This window comes from Balaenoptera physalus, assembly GCF_965194825.1.
Source record: "Balaenoptera physalus genome assembly, chromosome: 11".
Lineage (NCBI taxonomy): Eukaryota > Metazoa > Chordata > Mammalia > Artiodactyla > Balaenopteridae > Balaenoptera > Balaenoptera physalus.
Window position 1 is genome coordinate 77082366 of NC_138896.1, and position 22110 is coordinate 77104475.

A 22110-nucleotide genomic window follows, 5' to 3' on the forward strand; every position below is an offset into this window, starting at 1 on the left:
TGTCATCAAGTCTCTTAAGCTATTCCCATTTGCATCCTAATTTACGTAGCTGTGGACACAGTCACACACTTCGGGCAATGGGGATTGGAGCATAGCAGTAGATGCCTGGGAAATGTGAAAATCAATCTTTGGTTTGAGTCAAGGGCATAGTCCTGGCCTCAGGTGAGGGAGGCTGAGAGGTTGTTTGGCTCATAGTTCTGTGTATATTACACAAGCTTGTGCCCCTAATGAAAATTTCATCGGAGAGCCAACCGCTGTTCTAGAAAGGGCTCAATGAAGGTACAGCTGTGATCAACCTTTTAGAGCTGGAGCAGAGAGATGTACAGGGAACCCAATCAAAAATAACAGGTAGCAAGGCTATTTTAAGAAGGAGGTGACAGTAAGGGAACCTACAGAAGCAGAAGAAAATAAAGGAGTGCTATGAACAAGAGGGAGTGGGTTTTCAAATTATGGTGATCTAGGTCTGAGAGGAAGTAATGAAAAGATCTGCTTATCGATATAGTAATGTTACTGACGCAGCCTCTGACATGCCTTTAGCATTTACTAGGTACTAGTTACCATGCTAAGGGTTTAGTACACATTACATCATTCAATGCTCATGGCAGTCCTTGAAGAGAGACATTATGATTTTCATGATGTCATGGTTTTCATGACCCACCCAGTGGGATCTGGTGACCACTTACACAGGAATCCCTGCAGGACCTAAGGGATTCGAGATTCCCAGACCCTGCCAGACATGCAGAATCAAAATCTTTGTGTTGAGCCTGGAGATCTGCATTCCAAGCACTCCTTGGCTGATTTGTAAATGCACACTGGGTTATTTTGGATTGGTTGGAATAGAGGAAGTTTAGTGACTGCTAAGAATTCAAGAGATTGAGTCCAGCAGTATCATTATCTTTCCTTCCTTTTGGTGGAGTATTTTATTTATTTTTGAAATTTTTTATTGAAATATAGTTGATTTATAATGTGTTAGTTTCAGGTGTACAGCAAAGTGACTCAGTTATACATATATATAAATATATATATTCGTTTTCTATATTCTCTATTATAGGTTATACAAGATATTGAGTGTAGTACCCTGTGCTATACAGTAGGTCCTTTTTGGTTATCTATTTTATATATAGTAGTATGTATATGTTAATCCCAAACTCCTAATTTATCCCTCCCCCTCCTCTGCTTTGGTAACCATAGATTTGATCGATCGATCTATCTATCTATCTATCTATCTATCTATCTATCTATCTATCTACCTGCCTACCTACTCTGGGTCTTAGTTGCGGCACACAGGATCTTCATTGCCACGTGCAGGATCTTTCAGTCGCAGCATGCGGGACCTTTAGTTGTGGCATGTGGGATCTTTAGTTACGGCATGCGAACTCTTAGTTGCGGCATGTGGGATCTAGTTCCCTGACCAGGGATTGAACCCTGACCCCCTGAATTGGGAGCGTGGAGTCCCAGCCACTGGACCACCAGGGAAGTCCTGATAAGTTTGTTTTCTATGTCTGTGAATCTATTTCTGTTTTGTAAATAAGTTCATTTGTATCCTTTTTTTAGATTCCAAATATAAGTGATATCCCATGATATTTGTCTTTCTCTGTCTGGCTTATTTCACTTAGTATAATCTCTAGGTCTATCCATGTTGCTGCAAATGGCATTGTTTCATTCTTTTTTATGGCTGAGTAGTATTCCATTGTATATATGCACCAATTTATGCATTCATCTGTCAGTGGACATTTAGGTTGTTTCCATGTCTTGGCTATTGTAAGTAGTGCTGCTGTGAACATTGGGGTGCGTGCATCTCTTCAAATTATGTTTTTCTCCAGATATATGCCCAAGAGTGGGATTGCAGGATCATGTGGTAGTTCTTTTTTATTTTTTATAAGTTTATTTATGTATTTTATTTTTTGGCTGCGATGGGTCTTCGTTGCTGTGCACAGGCTTTCTCTAGTTGCAGGGAGCAGGGGCTACTCTTCATTGTGGTGCGCGGGCTTCTCATTGCAGTGGCTTCTCTTGTTGCGGAGCACGGGCTCTAGACGCACGGGCTTCAGTAGTTGTGGCTCGCAGTCTCAGTAGTTGTGGCGCACAGGCTTAGTTGCTCCGCGGCATGTGGGATCTTCCCAGACCAGGGCTTGAACCCGTGTCCCCTGCATTGGTAGATGGATTCTTAACCACTGTGCCACCAGGGAAGCCCTCATGTGGTAGTTCTATTTTTAGTTTTTTGAGGAATCTCCATACTGTTTTCCATAGTGGCTGCACCAATTTACATTCCCACCAACAGTGTAGGAGGCTTCCCTTTTCTCCACACCCTCTCCAGCGTTTAGTATTTGTAGAGTTTTTGATGTTGGCTATTCTGATTGGTGTGAGGTGATGCCTCATGGTAGTTTTGATTTACATTTCTCTAATAATTAGTGATGTTGAGCAACTTTTCCTGTGCCTGTTGGCCATCTGCATGTCTTCTTTGGAGAAATGTCTTTTTAGATCTTCTTCCCATTTTTTGATTGGGTTGTTTGTTTTTTTGATATTGAGCTGTATGAGCTGTTTGTATATTTTGAAAAAAGCCTTTGATAAAATTCAACATCCATTATGATTAAAAACAAAAAAAACAAAAAAACAACTCTCCAGAAAGTGGGCATGGGGGAACGTACCTCAGCAGTATCATGTAAAAAAAAAAAATCAGCACTTCCAGCAGAGATGAGGCATGATACCTGCCTTTGGAGATGCTGAAAGGACCCCATTTACAAAACGATGCTAATGGTGTTTATCTGGATGGGACTAAGGTATACAAAGGCTGTCCCCTCCCACCTTCCCCAGAGACCTGGCTTTGCACACTGGACTCAGGAGGGAGGGAGGAAAGGAAGTGTGTTCAGATGAAAGCAGAAGACACAGACTTCTCAGAACTAAGGTCCTGAACTCAGCAGAGTTTAGCCTCAGGGAACAGGAGACAGAGAGATGGAGATGGGGCAGGGGCCCCAAGGAGGCCGACTCTGAAGGTTAGCCCTGCTCCTCTTGCATCCCCTGCAAGGCTGAGGGCTAAATCCATCACTCTGTGGATGAAGCAACACAGCTTTCTTTCTCAGGAAGAGACACCCAAATGTTTACCGTGGTCCTGAGGACTTATTCTGAGAAAGTAAGCTACCGAAAGGGCCTTCCCAGTTTCCAGTGTTTTCCTATTCCCAGGCTCTCATGTTAGAGGGGTCTCGGTCCTCGGTGTGCCTCTGTGCGCCCTGTACAATGTCTTTTGTGCCACTGGCTTCATCAAAGAACTGAGCATCCTGGTGTGACTTTAGTGTGAAGGCAGGAGGTGCCGTCGGGGTGACGAGTGAGGGGCTTTCATCTTCCTACGGAGGGGCTGCCTTTGCTCTGCCTGTGCTTGCCTTCCTGGGGGCTTTGGAGGGAATAGTGGGCCATTGTGGGAGGAGGTCCCCCATCACCCAGCCCCCAGAGGCTAAGGCTGTTAGGCTTCGGCACGTGGACACTTTGGGACAAGGGGACTGACTCTTCGAAGGCCGCTGTAGCCCCACAAGAGGCTGGAGCCTGAAGGTGGCAGGGCAGATCCCTTTCTGGAGGTGGAGGAAGCAAGACCTGCAGATCCACACCCCTGCCCTGGGGACCCTGGGGCTCTTTCTCAGTCTCACCAAGTTTGAAGGGCACATCCCAGTTTAAGGGAGAGAGAGTTTGGCCAAGGACAGATTTTTACACCTGGCTAGGGTGAGACCTGCCACGGTGCGGAGCTCTTCAGTCCAGAGCACTTCAGTTACACACTAGCGCGTGGACACGAGCACACCCAGGCACGCTCACACACGCACCAAGCCCTCCAGGTGCAGAGCGCACGGCCCAGACAGCTACACCCAGGACAAGCAGGCACGAGGAGCACAGGCTCATAAATGAGATCGGATGCTCATTGTTGGGGTGAGCAGGTGCAGGGTCACCTGGCAGGGAGAAGCCTCAGTGTGGACATTTAGTGGAACAGCCTGTGTCAGGAGTGAGCAGATTTGCCCAGAAGTGTCCCCAGCTCCCGATGCCACACTCCAGCTGTCATGTGCCAAGCGAGGAGAATCTTGTGCACGCCTCAGATGACTCTGCCAAGACACTTCCGCCCATAATTTAGCTCAAGTATTTGTCCACTTGGACTCAATTAATTCTCTAGTGCAGCACGGAGGGCCCAGCAGGCTCCTTTTAGATGCAACTTCCTCGTTGTACAGGGTGCTTTATGTCTCCCCTAAGAGGCTGAAACTGTCCTTAAAAATAAGTGTGTGTGCGTGTGCGTGTGCGTGTGCGTGTGTGTGTGTGTGTGTGTGTGTGAGAGAGAGAGACAGAGAGAGACGGAGTGGGGAAGGGCGGTGGTCAGGAAGGGGAGACAGACAGAGAGAGAGAGGGGGAGAGAGGCAGAGAGAGAAACAGAGGCCAAAGACAGACAGAGGGTTGGACGCTGACCACGCTGACCTTTCCAGAAGAGGCTCACACTCTGACAAACCCAGCACAACAAATCAAACCAAATCCAGGCATGTCCAAGGAGAGCAGCACATGTGGTCGCCACAGGAGCAAGGCTGTACACAGCAGAGTTAATCCTCTTCCCACAGCACACCTGCAACTCTTCCACAGTGTGTGTTGTTTGGTTTTACACCCCACCCTCAACAAGCATTTGAATTAACATAAACATCTCTTAGCCGGTCCTTATGGCAACAGCAGCAATAGGGTGGGAGGGACCTACTCAGACAAAGATTGGCACAATGCCTTCTTTGTGTCATCCTTCCCGATGGAACAGGGACGGCGGCAAGACCGTGCGGGAGGGTTCTGGGATGGTCCATCGGTTCATCAGTGGCCTGGACTTGTGAGAGACTGGGGCAGGGGACAGGGATGTGTTTGATGACTCGGTGTGTCTGTAACATATGCAAGGCGAGCTTCGGAGTGATGGGAATCTGAGGACGGCCAGAAGGAGCATTGCTTTTGCCAAAAGCGATGCATTCAAATGACAGCAGGAAATGCGGCCACGAGGGAGGCTGTTGGAGAGTTGGGCAGAGTTGGTATAGGAGTGGAGAGAAGACTCGGGAGAAAAGCGCGAGTTTCCATCAGCAGGAATGGGGAGGAGAACTCAGCACTGGAGAATACAAGCCTAGTGATAACCAGCTTAGGAGTTTTTGCTGTGGCTGGTAGGGGCAGAAATATTCCCTGCAGAAAAATGATCATAGATAAGACCACAGAATTGAAATATCTGCCTATGACGCTGAAGATGGCTGAGCTCCCCGTACAGCTGAACTCAGCCCTTCTACATATGCTGTCACTGTTGGTCACTGAAGGCGCTACGTATACACAGTGAATAAGAGAGACATGGAATCTGTCATCTCTATCACTCTCTGTTTTGTTTTGTTTTTTCAGACAAGTGAGAACGCTTTTCTGAAGTACACGTACAATTCAGGGGGTGGGAAACAAACAAAAAAAGCAAGCTACGTCCCAGGAACCCAAGTTATGTGCTTCATTTTAACATATTTCTCTATTCAGTTCGCACATATGATAGAAACCACTGCAGTTTGCCCTCAATCGAGGGGCCTTATAGGAAAGGCCAGACAGTTAACTCCTCAGTGGTGTTATAGGAAAGACTTCCTCGCAAGTAGAGGCTCTTTTCACAAACAAATTTTTATAGATACATTTGTAAGAATAAAAAGGTCAAGGAGCATCAGAAAAGGGTCAAATAGTCAAACAGTGTGGTAAGCCCTATAATTTTAGTAAAAAGTACAGAGGAATTGGGAAGATGGGATGGGAGTGCATTTGCTCCAGGCAAGGGTATTTGAGAAGGTTGTAGCCAGTCCAGAGTTCCTGTAGGAAGTGCGCTATATCTCAGTCCTAAAGGATGACTTCCTATTACCCAATAAAGGAGTGAGGTGCGGGGTGCAGTTTTGACATGGGAAGAAACTGCTCCAGGTGGGGAAATGATACAGCCAGAGGCTCAGAGGTTGGGGAGATTACAGTATGTTGATGGAACTGAAAGAAGTCCAACAGAGAGAATAGTTACGAGATGGTGCCAACGGTGAGAGCTGTACACAGGCCCGGTTATAAAGGGCCCTGACGGCCCAGGTGTCTGGGCCTGGTTCTAAGAGAAGGAAACTACTTTTCCAACTTCACTGGTAGGATGGAGACTAGACTGCTCCAATTGGGCTGCAGAAGTGGCCTTGTACTGAAGTTTGCAAAGCTAGAAAGAAGGTGGAATTATCTAAAATCATGATCTCCTCTGCTCTTTCCACATTGGCTCTTGAGAGATAGAAACTTCAGGCCAAAGAGAAACAGACCAATTGTGTGCAGGGCTGTTAGGTTACTGGCGTTTTTTCCCCGTTTCATTTTTGATAGCACTGTGGGAAAAGGAAACAACTTATGCTGGAGGGGAAGAATGGGTCCGGTGTGATCCATTTGGAAACCACCTTGCATAATAATGCAGAATACCTGGTAGGCATAGGCAGAAGATGTGTTTGATCAATTGATTGATTGGAGAGACAGCTCATGGGCAGCCAGGCAGGCTCTGTTCCATCTCACTTTGGGAGGTTCCAAGGGGGAGCCATGCTGAAGTTGGATGCCTTGATGACTGATTTCTTAACTCCTTCTCTCCCGTTGCCTCTACTGCCCCAGATCCAGTGGGAGCTCATGGTGGGGGGTGAGGGGTGAGGGCTGCCCCAAAGCATGTGCCTCATCATTAACAAGCCATGGACCAAGAGTGAGAAATTATAGCTCGAAATCTGGAGTCCAAGATATCTGGATCGCAATCTCAGCGTTACCCCTTCCAAACTAAGTGACCTTGGCTCATTTACTTCACCTCCTAACATTCAGCATCCTCATCTGCAAAGTGCAGGTTGTCGTCATGTTCCTTCAAAGAGACACATACAGTGAGGGCTGAATTTGATTATGACATGAAGTGCTTAGCATGGGGCCCAGCACCGTCAACACTCAACAGAAATAGCTCAACGATTACTACTCTTAGTAGCAGCAGTTTTAGTATTAAATTAGTATTATTTTAAGTCTTTCTAAGGCCAAGAAGACCCACGTTTATTAATAAATAGATGCTTAGCTGCACAAGCAAATGCTGATATGAGCCATCAAACTTTTTGCCTACAAGATGCCAAGAGAGCTGGGAAAGTCACTGTAAAACCACACGCCAGTGACATCAGCAGTCAGTACCATTGGGAAGGGGTAAGGATGCCAAAGATTGAGTTAAGGTTTCACTTTCTAAGCGGCAGGAGTGGTATTCAGGGACAACGTGAGGTAGAAAGAGTTGTGTGAAGGGATAAAACATGCAATACGTCTTTTCACAAATCCTGGGCAACCACGTGCCGTGGTGAGTGGCAGAATAAAAGAAGCCACACAGGGAGTTGGGGAGCTGTCTTCCCAAACACATAAAGCACTTTCCACACCTCTCAGTGCCTGATGAGATGCTGATGGTGCTGGGAGCTCCACACGTGATGTATGTCGTGAGGTAAAGAGTGAAGATCGGACATTTAGAGGCTTTGTCTTCCTGAGTGTTTATGGTGTTGTGCAGATGAGAGCCGCTGAGAAACTAAAATCATGAAGCAGTCCACATGAGAATCGCGGCCCTGGGAACAGCACTGAGACAAGATGCCAAGGGAGGGGAGGGTAGTCGTGTGTCCATGTTTAGATGCAGGAGGCACCTACAGTCCACTTGTCTAGATTTACCAAAGGGAGACCATGTCATGCATGGATTTTCTACTTGAAAATATATTTTGGAGAACCTTACACATCAATATATGTGCAACTATCTCCTAATTTTAGAGCCACATAGGGTCCTATTGTAGGATACAAATACCTTTTGCCTAAATGTCAATCATTATCTACTATTTCAGTCAGGATGGGGCTAAATTATGCTGCAGTAACAAATGACCCCAAAACCCTAGTGGTTTATGATAGTCAACAGTAGGCACTCATCAAAGATTGTGACATTTTACCAGTGTGCCCTCCAGAGAGACTATACCAGTTTATAATCCCAGTGGTGATATAGGAAACCTGCCCATTTCCCCCCCACTCCTATGCTTTAGGAAAGAACATGACCAGAGCAGGTTAATAAAAAGCACGGCCTTGGCAAAATCATTAGGTTGATGCCCCTTCTTCTTCACCCTCAGCCTGCTGTCCTGTCTTCTTCCCACCCAAAGAATCCCAGACATTCTTTAAAGAAAGCCTATATGCAGACACCAATCTGCTTATTAATTATACTGTGTCGTGTTGGTTCCAAACCCTTGGACTTGAGACGAATGATTCCCAGAAGGGCTGTCTTCCCAGCAGAAGGCAGACTCTCCAACTCAATCCTCCCCACCACGCAAATATGTGCCTCTTCTAGCCAACGAGACTTTTATTTGCATCCCTTTGTCATTAGCTCTGTGCAAAACTATGAGTGCGGAAGATGAAGAAGAAGGAGGAGGAAAAACTGACACAGAGAACATTCTTCAGAAGGCACTTTCTTTTTATTTTGAAGTTTTAACCATGACTGATGACTTTTATCTCCAAGGAAACTGCCTCAGTTCCAGGAAGAGATGCTCCAAGCTTCCTTTGACCTGTCCATGGCCATGAAATAAGACAAAATGCAGGACCTAGGTTCCTGAAGAGCCAGAAGAAAATCATTCCACTAGTAGTTAACATCTGTCCACACAAGTGCTGGGGATGCCCCAGCTTCAGTGACATTTTCCAGGAACCAGACAGACACAGGCTCACGTTTTCCAGTCCTCATGGCACCTGGTATCCTCCACTGTGTCTCCCAGTGGTCGCTGAAGTTCCCCTCACTAGGACTGGCAGGAAGTCCACTCCCTACGACGTGCCGCCAACCTCCCTCAGGGTGGCTTTGACCTTCCCCTTTAGTCACAGTGCATACATTTGAATCCCGATTTATCAGAAGCCAAGGAGCACAGACTCAGGAAAACTAGAGTTCCAGCTTCATCTGTTCTGCTGCCTAATGGTGAACTCAATGAGTTATTCTTTCTGAACCACACACTGTAAAACATGGGTGACAGCATTTCTCCTGTTGAGTTGTTATACAGGTTAAATGAAGCAATGATGCAAAACTCACACAGAACTTGATACATAGCTAAGCATTGACTCATTACCACAATGTCTTACTTTCTATATTCACCATCTTTACTCTAAGCTTCATCACCTCACCCCAGAATTAGTATAATTGACCCCTGTTGGCTTCCTCTGCATTGACTCTTGCCTTTTGAATCCCACAGTGAGCATCCAGGGGTGAGATCTCTCATTCACTCACTCATTCATTCATTCATTCATTCATCAAGGTATTCAGTTTTGCTATATGGGAGGAGCCCATCTTGCCTACTGGTCAGTTTTGACATCCGATAGACCTAGCTTGGTGCCTTAGACCAGTTATCTAATGTACAACCTTGGGGAAGTTACTGAAACTTACCAGCCTCTGTTGCCTCATCTATAAAATAGGAATAATAAGATCTGCCCCACCAGGAAGTGGTTCTAAAATTTGAGTTTCTATAAAATCCAGCTGGGAAGCCTGTTTAAACGAAGATCTGGGGTACAGCCTAGGTAACCTTATATGTAATCAACTCTCCATGTGATGTACCTATCATAATTTGAGAAGCCCACTGTGAAGATGGATAGATACTTCCTGTCAAGGACTTAGTCCAGTGCCTTGCGCATAGTAGGTACTCTTACTATTAATTATAGCATTCATCAGACCTTTGGACCAATCAAAAAATGTTTTGAGCCCCTCTTATGTGCTAAGCGTAGAATACATCAATAACCCAGAGAGACGCAGTCAAGCCATTGATTCTAAAAGGGCAGACAGACATTGAACAAACATTCTAAGTATTATACCAAAAAAAAAAAAAAAAAAAAAGAAACATAGAGCACTCTAAATCATTGGGAAAATGGTTCAGACATTAGTCTGCCCCTGTGCCCTCCACCCCAGTCTTTTGAGATCCACTTCCTGCACCATGCACGTGCTGCTATGCCGGAGCCAGCTCATACCAGCTAGGGAGAGTTGATTGTTAAATTTTCAAGAATTTTGTGAGCCAAGTGACTTCCCACTGATAACTTGAAATTGCTCTTGCTGGATGTATTTACGCCATGGAAATCCAGAAACGTCACAAATCAGGGCTCTCCACCCCCAACCCCAAGAGCCGGTTGTTAAACATTTACTAGCACACCACGGCACACGGGTCATCTTCTCAGCCCCCCACCTCTGTTCTTTGCGTTCTTCCCATAGTCCTTGTACTGGTTTGACCCCTACCCCCAACTCTGGATCCAACTGACTGTCTCAGAACAGCCCAGATGAAATCTCATGCCATGTTTAGATTTTTTTCCCTGGGAGAGTGGTTGAATGCCAGGTCACCAATCCCGCTGGCAAGGACGCTAGTGTTCATAATGAATTCCACCTGCTGGGCATACCCTATGCTTCTTGGTAGATGAAAGAAAGAAATTTCCCTCCAGTAACAATGACATCTGATGGAATTTTTCTTGGCACCGCTACCCACCTCCACCACGACATTGCTCTCCGCGGTCACGTTGGCAGAACACGATATTTTGAAGAGTCCCTTCTGTGGGGTGGGGGCATTCAGGTGCTGTCACCAGCCAGCTGTCTCTCCATGCGCTGGGACAGAGGAGAGCCCAACCCTGGCAGGCCCCTGCAGGAGGTCCCTTCATCAGATCACTGGTTGGCCCCTCTATGGGAAATTCCTTTCTCTTGTACAGAACATTCTCTCCACCCCAGATTCCCTCTGATAGAAACTCAAAAGGAGAAATGCCAGGCCATAGAATTTAAACAGAAGGGCCTTAGACAACTTATCTCACACTTCAGCAACTTTGCAGTTTATATTTGTAAACCTCACTTATTTACTTGTCCTGTTTTTGTTAAAGTAAACTCATTTGGAGCCACCACATGAAAGAGTTTTGTTTACATGGCCTCTGCTTTCAGTTCAGATCCCTGGTTCAGTCTATTCACGTGAGCCCCATTTTTTTTCTCCCAAAGAATAAAAAAACTTTAAATAAAGTTCAGAGCCTCCCAGACAGGAATAACAGGCCCACGATTTTGTACAAAAGGCTCAAAGCATGGCAAGAGAAGGCGGGGGGAGGCAGAGAAGGAATTTGAGTCTTCACAAATCAGGCTTGCCCGGGTACCAGAGTTTGGGGCTTGGGGATTGGGGCTTGCCAAAGTTTTCTGGCTTGGAAACCATGATCGGGTTCCATCAGGACGGAGCTGAGATGAGAGCTTGTAACTCATGTTGGCTCAGTGGGGCTCACAGGAGGATTCTCAGAGTCTCACTGACACCCTGTTACACCCAAGGCCCCTCAGAATCAGCACTTCATCATGTGCCTGTGGGATGCCTTTCCACCCACTCATCATGAGAGATGGTCTTATTACTTGCAGAGGAGCCAAAGGAAGGCTGATGGGCATTCTGTCACCTGTTCCTATGTCTCTTTGTGTGTGTGTGTGTGTGTGTGTGTGTGTGTGTGTGTGTGTGTGTGTGTGTTTAGGGAATCTTTCTGGAGCACTGGGGTTAGAAATCACTGCCATGGGATTTACCCACTAACAAAAGTGGGAAACTGGAAAAACATTCATTTTCTCCTCCCCCCACACCAGCTTCATTCATGTTTCTAGGTGATGGGAAGACAAGTTACCTCCTAGCAAGGGAGTTAAGCAGGAGACTCAAGAACCATAAGAACTTGTTCATGTGCCTTGCTTAAAGATTTGACACTCCCCTGTGGACTCTTTTTGGGGCACCCTCTCCCCAGTATCTGCTTTCCTGGCTCTGACTAAGTACAACTCATGGATGCGGGCCTCTGTGCTAAGGAGCCTGGGAAAGCTGTTGCCCTGTAAGCAGCCTCTCAAAGGGAGGGGGAAGAACTCATAGGCAACAATCAATAGGGGAATTATGAAAGTATGATGGAACTGCTCTATGGAATATCATATGACAGTTAGAAAGGATTAGTTATATTGGAATATCCTGAAAGGGAAACGTCTGGGACGCATCGTCCAGTTAAAAAGCATATGTGCAACACGGTGTCATTTATGTTAAAAAAAAAAAAAAAAAAGCTTCAATTTCAAAGGCACTGTGTTGAGTGAAAAAACACAATCTCAGAGGGTCAAATACTATATGATTCCATTTATATAATTTATAATTCCATTTAATAATTCGGTCTCAAAATGACAGAATTATAGATATGGAGAAAAGATTAGTGGTTGGCAGGGGTTAGGGAACAGTATAGGGGGGAGAGGAGGTATGACTATAAAGGAGTAGTTGATGGAATAATTAGAATAATTTACTGAAGAAATAATTCCGTATCTTGGTGGTTGTGGACACACAAATCTACATGTGATAAAATGGCATAGAGCTATATACCTGCTTTGTACCAATGTCATTTCCTGCTTTTGATATTGTAGTATTTTTATATAAGATGTAACTGCTGCAGGAAACTGGGTGGAACTGGGTACAAGTCTCAAAACAATACCATGTATTTCCATAAATCTATGTGTAAGTAAACCTCACTTACAAACAAACAAAAAGCTAAAAGGATGTATGCCATTGTGGTTGCCGTCGTCACTTGGCCAGAAGGGAAATATTTGCGATTAGGGATTGGTCAGAGGATGCTTAGCCTTTTCTGTAATGTTAGAATATTTCTCCAACTGATACACACTTGTGTATTATTTGTGTAATTTTAAAAAGCATCGTCAACTTTGTAGAGTGAGCCAAAATCAACAAGTGTTGATTGAACATTATATGGTTGTAACAGTGAAAACCCTGATACAATCTCTGTCCTCGTTGCGGGGGGTGGGTCCAGCCATACAAACTGCCATTAAACAGATGGTCACACATATGGTGGTTGCCAGAACCAAGAGGCACCATGAGCGGTGAAAATGTGGAACAGAAAACCTCGGATTCATCTCTGTAGCGTCCGCAACCGCCCTGTACCCAGTACATTCACTCACTCACTCACTCACACACTTACTTATTCACTCATCAGACATTCACTATGCCTTTCTTGACTACCCCGAGGAGATGGAGAAGAGCAACTGGGCTTCCTGCACCAGTTACAGAAAGCACAGCCCAGAGACTGACCGACAACAAGTCTAGGCAATGGATGTGATCAGGATGGATTTGCTCTAGTTGAAATGGGGCTTGGGCAAGTGGGCTGTTCACACAGCCCCTACAGCACGAATAGTGCCCCCCACTCCCCACCGGAAGTTGTATGCGCCAATGGTCCTTAACTTGGGGCTCTGGGTCCCACTGAGTCCTCTCCATCCTGCTTCAACGTCCCCAGCCCCGATCCCCACCTCTCAGAGCCCTCCAAGGGATGCCTCAGCACCCCATATGGGAGCACCTTTCTGTTTCAACTGCTCAGAATCCCTTTCCCCATCTCCTTGATTCAGCAGTTTGATTGTTCTTGGGGAAACCATCTTGCTTTCTCTTTCAATTTTACGTGATTTCATGTAGACAGACTTCCAACCAAGGCTCTAGGCATGGGATCATCAGAGGCAGTGAGAGATTCAACTCCAAAATTTTTGTGAGAATTATTGAAAAGAGGCCTTGTTTCCACAGGAGCTGATGTAAGCCTGAAGCCGCCAGCAGCCATCTTGTCTGAAAATGGAATCAACGGGAGCAAAACAGAGGTGAGAGAAAGTCTGAGTCCTAAAGATATCTTTTGAGCACTTGGATCCAGCTATTCCTGAAGGCTTGAAGCTAGAAATTCCTGTACTTCAGGTGTATGAGCCAGTAAATCCTCCTTTTTGTCCTAAACCAGTTTGAGTTGGGTTTCTACACAGTTTGAAAACTGCTAGGGAGTGGAAGGAACTTTGAATATCAGAATGTTAATGCTAAAAGACATTACATGTATGCATAACCTCTTTAAGGAGCCCCTTCACTTTTTACCACCAATGGATCCTTTTTGTTAATCCTTCTCTACTGCTACCTTGTTTTGATAGATTCTGTAAACCGAAAAAACACCATATATTGTTAATCAATAAGGACATTGTTTCTCAATTTTACACAATGATAATAGCCATCATTTATATGGCTCTGTTGTAAATACCGTAGACTTGGATGTGAATCTTGCCTGCTTTCCCCACTTTGTACTGGGTCACTTTGGGTGCGTAACCTCACCCCTCTAAGTCTCCTTTCCTCATCTGTAAGATGAGACGTGAACATCACCCACTTCATAGGGCTGTTGTGTGGAATAATTAAGAGAATGCATGTGAAGTTCATGCCAAGGTGTGAGAACTATTAGCTGTTAATTAGGATTAAAATTGTCATTATCATGATGTCTAACCTTCACAGTAATTCTGCATGTAGTGTTATTATTCTAACCTTATGGAGGAGAAAGGTGAGCCTCAGGGAGGTCATAGAACTTGCTTGGCTTATGGTAGGGTTAAGATTGGAAAGTAGGTGTCCTTGAATTGTAAGTCCACACTTTCTCGTGATACTCACTACCCCAGTCACTCCCTCTCTCTCTCTCTCTCTCTCTCTCACACACACACACACACACATTATTAGAGCAGTTAAAGAACAGCATCAAATTTCTATAATATGTATTCTCCAAGTATTAATTGAGCACACTAGGTTCCAGGCATTATTCTAGACACTGGATGATTCTAATTAGCCTAGTATTCCCAATAGCCTATTTGGTATTAGGTTGGATAGCCAACAACTTGTTTTCTTTTTTTTTTTCCATTCTTTTTCAGATTCTTTTCCCATGCAAGTTATTACAGAATATTGAGTAGAGTTCCCTGTGCTATACAGTAGGTCCTGGTTGATTATCTATTTTATACATAGTAGTGTGTATATGTTAACCCCAAACTCCTAATTTATCCCTCCCCCCCCCCCACATTTCCTTTTTGGTAACTGTAAGTTTGTTTTCGATTTCTATGAGTCTGTTTCTGTTTTGTAAATAAGTTCATTTGTATCATTTTTTTAAGATTCCACATATAAGCAATGTCATATGATATTTATCTTTTTCTATCTGACTTCACTTAGTATGATAACGTCTAGGTCCATCCACGTTGCTGCAAATGGCATTATTTCATTCTTTTTTATGGCTGAGTAATATTCCATTGTGTGTGTGTGTGTGTGTGTGTGTGTGTGTGTGTGTGTGTGTGTGTGTGTGTGTGTATATATATACCACATCTTCTTTATCCTTTCCTCTGGCCAGCAAAATTTAGGTTGCTTCCATGTCTTGGCTATTGTAAATAGTGCTGCAATGAACATTGGGGTGCATGTATCTTTTTCAATTATGGTTTTCTCTGGATATATGCCCAGGAATAGGATTGCTGGACCATATGGCAACTCTATTTTTAGTTTTTTAAGGAACCTCCATACTGTTCTCCATAGTGGCTGTATCAATTTACATTCCCACCAACAGTGTAGGGGGGTTCCCTTTTCCCCACACCCTCTCCAGCATTTATTGTTTGTAGACTTTTTGATGATGGCCATTCTGACTGATGTGAGGTGATAACTCGTTGTAGTTTTGATTTGCATTTCGCTAATAATTAGCAATGTTGAGCATCAACTTCTGATGGAGTTTTATAAAAATACTTAAAGTAGCTCAAAATACTTAAGTACTTAAAATAGCTCTTGTTAAACACGAGGACCTAAGCACACGCTCATTTATTTCCATGCCCTCCTTCCCAACCAAACCCTTTCAAAATGGCAGTCAAAGATCCAAAGTCATAAACCTGCAGGACCATGAGAACAAGGTATCTGATGAAGGCAAATAAGTGATGTGAACAGAATTGAATGACGTGAGGTTCTAGCTGAAAGGATCCACAGGGTATCCAAATCAGTGAACCATAAAGGACTCACACTAAGACAAAGAGAAGATCCTAACAGCTGTCAGAGAGACAGAGAGAGAGAAGAAAAGAATAGCTCACACTACAAAGAGAGACAAACTGAATGGCAAATACTAATAGAATACCAATGGATTTATTTTAAGCAAAATTCGGAAGTAAAACAAAATAAAAGGAGTTTCAGAAACTCCGATAAGCCTGTTTCATCTCAGTGAATTGGTGATAAAATGTTAGAGGGTGGATGAAAGGAATTTATGTTTAGCAAACGGCAAGCAAGGTAAGAAGTATTCAGTAATGTAATGAATGAGGAGCTTCTCTAATTACTCATCAAAACCCGCCTTGGTCAGAACTTAGCTGTCACAGCAGCCTGCTCCCCTTTGGGCGGGGCCCACGACTCCAAGTACGAATCAGAACAGCTCAGAAATCTCCTCCTTGATGTAATTAGAAGCTAGATCTCCAAAGTTTTCAGTGCCACCCTCCCACAGAAGGTACCAGACCTTGGGTTGGGCCCAGGTGAGAAATCCTATTGTACAATATCGCTTCATCCCTCAGATGTCTCAGCTGCCCACGACCTTCAAGGGGAGGTTACAGGGAAGGCCTGCTAGGGCTCCAAAGGCCGTCAGGAACTGTTCCTCACAAATCATGGCTTGAGATGGACAAATAGAGGTTCTAGACCATGGCCCGGACATCAGCAACTTATTCCTCGCCTCAACCAAAACCTCCTGCCCCACCGTGACCCCGCATCAGCTTGTGCAATCCCTTGCCGCCTCGAGTGCTGTCAAGATAATTTTGCCCAGAGTAATACAGGCACTCTAAACGGCCCGCCTGCTGCCTGCCTCTCTTTGTGTCAGTTCACCTTCCACATTTGACGCTGGTTTTCTTTCCCAAAACACAGATCTGATCTTATCATTTGCAGGCTCAGGAACCTTCTAAGGCTCCCCATTGCAAAGTCAATAAAATGTCAACTTCCCAACCTGCCACATTGGCCTCCCTGCCTGCCTCCTAACGTCCTTCGGTCCAAGCACCTCCTCCCACCTCCAAACCTGTACTTGAGCTGTGACCTCTGCCTCCAGGGCCTTTTCCTCCTATCCTGTAGTCCAAGTCCTACCATCCCCCTGCGCTTCGTGTTGCACTGCTCCTACTTCCTCAGAGTCCAGACCTTATGGGAGTTAACTGTGAATGTCTCTCTCCAAGGGAGACCAACAAGGAAGAGTGACCACAGTGCATTTAAGTCGGAATCCCTTGGAACACTCGGCTTAGAGGTGAGCGTTTAATACCAGCCCAGGGATGAGCAGTAACGTCTAAGTTGTGATGATAAAATCCTGAACACTTCGATGCCCTTCCCCTAGCCTGCAGGGCCTGGTGTGTTCTTCATTGGTCAAGGTCACTGTGGGGAAGGTGCTGTGTTAATCAAATATGCATTCATCTGCTCTTGGTCACATTGTCCCACTTGTAGTTAAACCTTTGTCCTATTTCTTTCTAGTAGAAAAATGAACACTATCATGCCCCATCCAGGGTGTCAGGAGCACCGGTTAGCGAGAGAGAAGGAGATCTAGGGAATCAAAAGGTCCTTGAATGCAGTTCAGGGACACTTATTCCTTTTGGACTAGCAGTAACTCTGTTAATGAACTGCATTTGGAGCGTATTTCTCCACCACCATTGCCGTCACCACCGCCTTGCTCCCCCCGTAGAACAGGCGGCTGGCACTGAGTACCCTCATGTAAAATGTGTGGGGCTCACGTTATTTGGATTCAGTTTTTTTAAAATGTACATACCTCTCTCCCCTGAATCTCCACTGTGAAATGGACACTGCTTGAGTGGAGACATAAATGAACCAATACCTGCTTTGTGAGTTCTCTTTTAAGGGTAACCATCATTGTTCATTCCTCCCACAACAAAATTAGCAACATTAATACATGAGAAACAATTAAAGTGGAATCCCAATACATCTGGAAGACCCATCAGAGAGCCCTGTGTGACCAAAGCTTAAGAACAATACAGGGAGAAACAAGCAAGAACCCCGGATTTTATCATCGGAAGGTACCGTGTGCCTGTGTGTTTGTATCTGCTGCCTCACTCGGGGGTTCAGCGCTTCTAAAGGGAAATCTGTTCAAATGTCAGGGTCCAGACAGCCCTCTTTCTTTTCTCACTCTGCTTTTTGGATCTTGGTGGAGTCAGGGGAAGGTTTCCAGAGAGTGTGCATTTTCTTTTTCGGAATGTGAAGTGTTTGGATGAGGTAGGAGATGACCCCAGTGGAAAGGCTCGGCTCCTCACGACTGGTTTTTGATCTGCACGGAGCAGAGATCTGGTGTTTACCGCAGGCCGGCCAGGAAGCTGCCTCTAGGCACAACCTGGGCTGGGCTCGCAGAGGCTCTGGAAGGCTGACATTCCGCCTTGTCAGCATCTCCTGATGCGTTCATACCTCTGCGCTCTCACAGTTTACCTGGGAGACTGTGGATTCTGCGGCCACCTGGGAGGCCCCGGTTCCAGCTCCTTCAAGACAGAGCGCCGTTACTCTCAGCAGACATTTCCAGGCTCCCCTGCCCTCCCGGAGACAGGCCTTTGCAAAGGAGTCGAAAGACCTCTGCTCGGGATGGCTGGAGGGGTCGCCCTGCTGACAGAGAGGGCTGCGGTCATGCGGAAACTATGTGCGCAGGGCCGGAGTGGTCCTGCACGCAGAGGAGGAAAGGTTTGACACACTTGGAGTGTCGGGCCGACTGGAGAATTCTCTCCCTACCCTTCTCCTAAAGAGAAGACCCTGCCAATACCACCACCAAACCAAGTTCAGAGAGACGGAGAACAAAGAAAGCAAGATACTTCCCCCAGATGTCGGCAAGATGAGCAGCATGTGAGGGGCCGGAAGCCTTCAGCCTGATTCAGACGACGTCAGGGTTATTTTGAGACCTGCATGTGGATGTGAAGGTTTGCCGCAGTGCCTGCCCGTGTCCCTCAGGGGCTCCACCTCACCAAGCACCTTCCACGCTCACTGGGCATCGTCGCACTGCCTGCCTTTCCCCATCAGAGCTCCCGCACGACCAGGGAGGCTATCTCCCAGCCACTTGTACAGATGTCAACACAGTAACGACACAAAGATATGGATAAACCACCCTTCCCTTTCATGTGCTCACCCACTGACACACGTCTCTACCACCTTATGTGCACTGGGGCAGAGGTGTCAGGGCAGAGCGCTGAACAGCACAGCTTGTCCCCTCGTTAAGTCATAAACTTCAACCCAATTAAGGCAAGACCATCACTCTACTATGCAGAGCAGGGGGGTCTCAAACTTCGGCGGAATTAGACTCACCTAGAGGGGTTATTCCAACATGCTGGCCACAGCTCCGGGGTTTTTGATTCAGTTGAGCTGGGGGTAGGGTGCTAAAAAAAGGGCATTTCTACAGATCCCTCAGTGATGTCGAAGCTCCTGCTCCAGCACTCACCCTGAGAACCACTGTACAGGTAAAGCACTGAGGCCCGTCAGCAGCCAGTCATTAATAATCGCGGCGAAGGTCTCACTTACAGAAAGTAGTTAATCCGAAATTCAGACTCGGGTCTGATTCCAAAGCTTTGCTCGTAATGACGACAGTGTTCTGCCAGCCCTATGACACTCCATTCACAAATCCATCAGTTAAATAACATGGTTATTCAGTGAAGGGGAAATTCAAATTTAGAGTTTTAAAAAATAAATTGGGCATATGGATGAGGTGAATGAATTCAGCCAAAGGGTGGCCTGAGTGGGACACTAGAGCTAGGGTGACCCCTGTTTTCATTTTCCCCCAGAGAGTCCCAGGTGATACATTGGTTTACATGATGTTTTAATGATGATCCTAACTGTAGATGCTACATTTCCTCAATTGATTAGAATTTTAACTTGAATTTTAAAAGGCAAGAAAGGAAGGTAACAATCTGAACAAATTTCCTCTGGATCCTCCCAGCGTGCATTTTACAGCCTCCCTCTTGTAAAGAACCATGTGGGGTTGGCTGTTTAATGAGGTATTTCCCACTCTGAGCTACAAAGTGATGATTCCAAATCCTGAGAGAAGCCCAGGGGTGGCTTCCAGCCTTAAGTGCCAAGTGAAATGACATCACGGGGCCTCATGTGAATCTGTGGGACTCCCAAGCTACCCAAGAGATGGTCATTGAACCTTATAAAGGAATGTCATGGACCTATCCCAAAGGCTTCGGGCACCAATGCCAAAAGGCAATGAACTTGAACTAAGTAAGCCTCCTGATTGGCCGTTGCTGTTGATGCTCTAGAAGACTCTGCCCAATGGCATTGGGCCTGAGTAAACGCTGGCTTGGCCGACCCAATCCACTAAAATGAATTGGGCATGACTAACATGTAGGGATGCCAGGCCTTCCATTAACAGGGAAGGCATGCAGGGGCAGCAGTGAGGGTCAGCATACAAAGGATGCAAACAAAGATTCCTTTCCAAAGGGTGAGTTACAGGGAGGAAGGGAGGAAAGAGGAGAAGACAAACCTTGATGTCCTTGGGGAATGGGCTGCTTAACAAATCCATCCTTACAATTGTAATGCAGCCTGAGGCAAGAGCCCTTGACGCCACCAAGCAGACGTAAGCACATGGACACATCTGTAACATCCACGAGCCTCAGCCTTCCCCTCAGTAAAATGGGGTTCACACTCCACTCTGCTCCTAGTAACTGCAAGGAATTGCCATACGGATCAAATGACAGGAGATAGGAGAAAAGAAAGAAGAAAACTTTACATAGTTAAATGCTTTATAGGAATATAAGGTATCCTCTCACAGCACGGGTTGGGGGGGCGGTGAAGAAGGAGGAGAAAATAAAAGGGGGCTTTGGCTTTAAGAACAATGTTTAATTTTGTTTGGGAGTGGCAAATTCGCATATAATTTCTGTAATTTTTAAAACGGGTAGACATGTACTATATCTACAAGTCAGTATATTCATAAAGACTTGCAGCTCAATTAGATGGCAACATACAACTCTATATTTTTCCTCATTTGCCCATTCGAATCCACGTTTTGGGACCAGTTCTTTCCCACCTCTTGGAAAAAGTCTAGAGATGGTCCCATAAAATTTCTGGTCTGTCTGAGACCACGAAATGCCCTCTTGTTAGTTACAGTCTCAGAAATTGTGTCAATTTGATAAATAATGTACAGTTTCATATAAAAGTCAAAATTCCACTTCAAGTGAAAGCTTCGCCTCTCCCCAACTCAGGCTGCCTCAGGTTGAGACCTCTAATGGGGGGAAGACACACAAGGATCTTTCTTTATTTCCCTGTCTTTCTCATATCTTCCTGGCCCCAGTCACTGGATTTCTGACTCCTCCAGGCCTGGGAGAGTTACAAGGCAGGAACGGTCCTTTTGGATCAACACTAGTGTAACCTGACGTTGGTGTTCTGTGGCCATAGCTGATGCTTAAGGCCAGGCATTTTGGGGAGGGGGAGTCCGGTTCGTCTGACTTTTCCTCCATCACTGGAGATCTCTCCTCCCCAGTTCCTTTGTGCAGACCAAGGTCTCCCCACTGGCTGCTCCACACTTTCCCCTTAGCCCCTGGTGAGGTTCACCCCATGCGGAGTCTCCCCGACATCCCGCAGACTGGGACTCTTCCTGTGTGGCCTGCATCTGGTCCGAAGGAAACATTTGGAAGTGCGGGCTGTGCCCGAGCAGTCACCCTTCCCCATGCCTACCGGGCAGCAGCCCACCGCGGTCATGTAGAGCCCAGGCCTACATGGCCCCAGAGTCTCCAGGAAGTCTGTGCATCTCCTTGAAGGGTGAGCTTGAAACCTCACTCGTGTGCCTTGGGGTTAAGGGGAAGCAACCCCGCACGCACACAGCTGTCTCCAAAGGATTCGTCTCCCGATTTCCACCTCTCAGCTTCTTCAATTTTCAATGCAGCTTCTCAATTTTCTAACCCTTTTATACCCTCCAGTGAGGGGCTAAAAGGTTGCGAAACATCCTCAGCTACCTAGTTTGCATGTCCCGCAGAGATGATCCAATAAATTTTTTCTAAATATTCTGAGATACTAAAATGCAACTCTTTCTGCCCATTGTCCACAGTGATCCCCAATCAACAGGCATTAAATACTACTGGGCTCTTTGCTAAACAAGACAGAAAGGGTTCTCTCCTAATATCCCACTGTAGAAAAAAGACTGGAAGCAGATATGCTACATGTTAATAGTAGTTAATTCCGAGGCCTGGAACTATGGGTAATTTATTTTCATTGTACTTCTCTATATTAAGAAAATTTTTTAAGGAAAATAAGATATTCTTAGTAAAAGATGAAAAACTCTAATAAAGGGGAGACTATGTTAAAGAATAAAAGAAAGAAGGGAGGA

At 45.6% G+C, this 22110-nt stretch overlaps 1 long non-coding RNA gene across 1 annotated transcript in view; it reads left to right on the top strand.

The window, feature by feature from the left end:
• The window catches only part of LOC309638491, a 90906-nt gene extending 69488 nt beyond the window's left edge, over positions 1–21418 (top strand). The window contains exon 3 of the long non-coding RNA XR_014251162.1: positions 13554–21418. This is a non-coding gene — a long non-coding RNA (uncharacterized lncRNA). The remainder of the gene's footprint in view (positions 1–13553) is intronic.
• Positions 21419–22110: the final 692 nt, after the last annotated feature.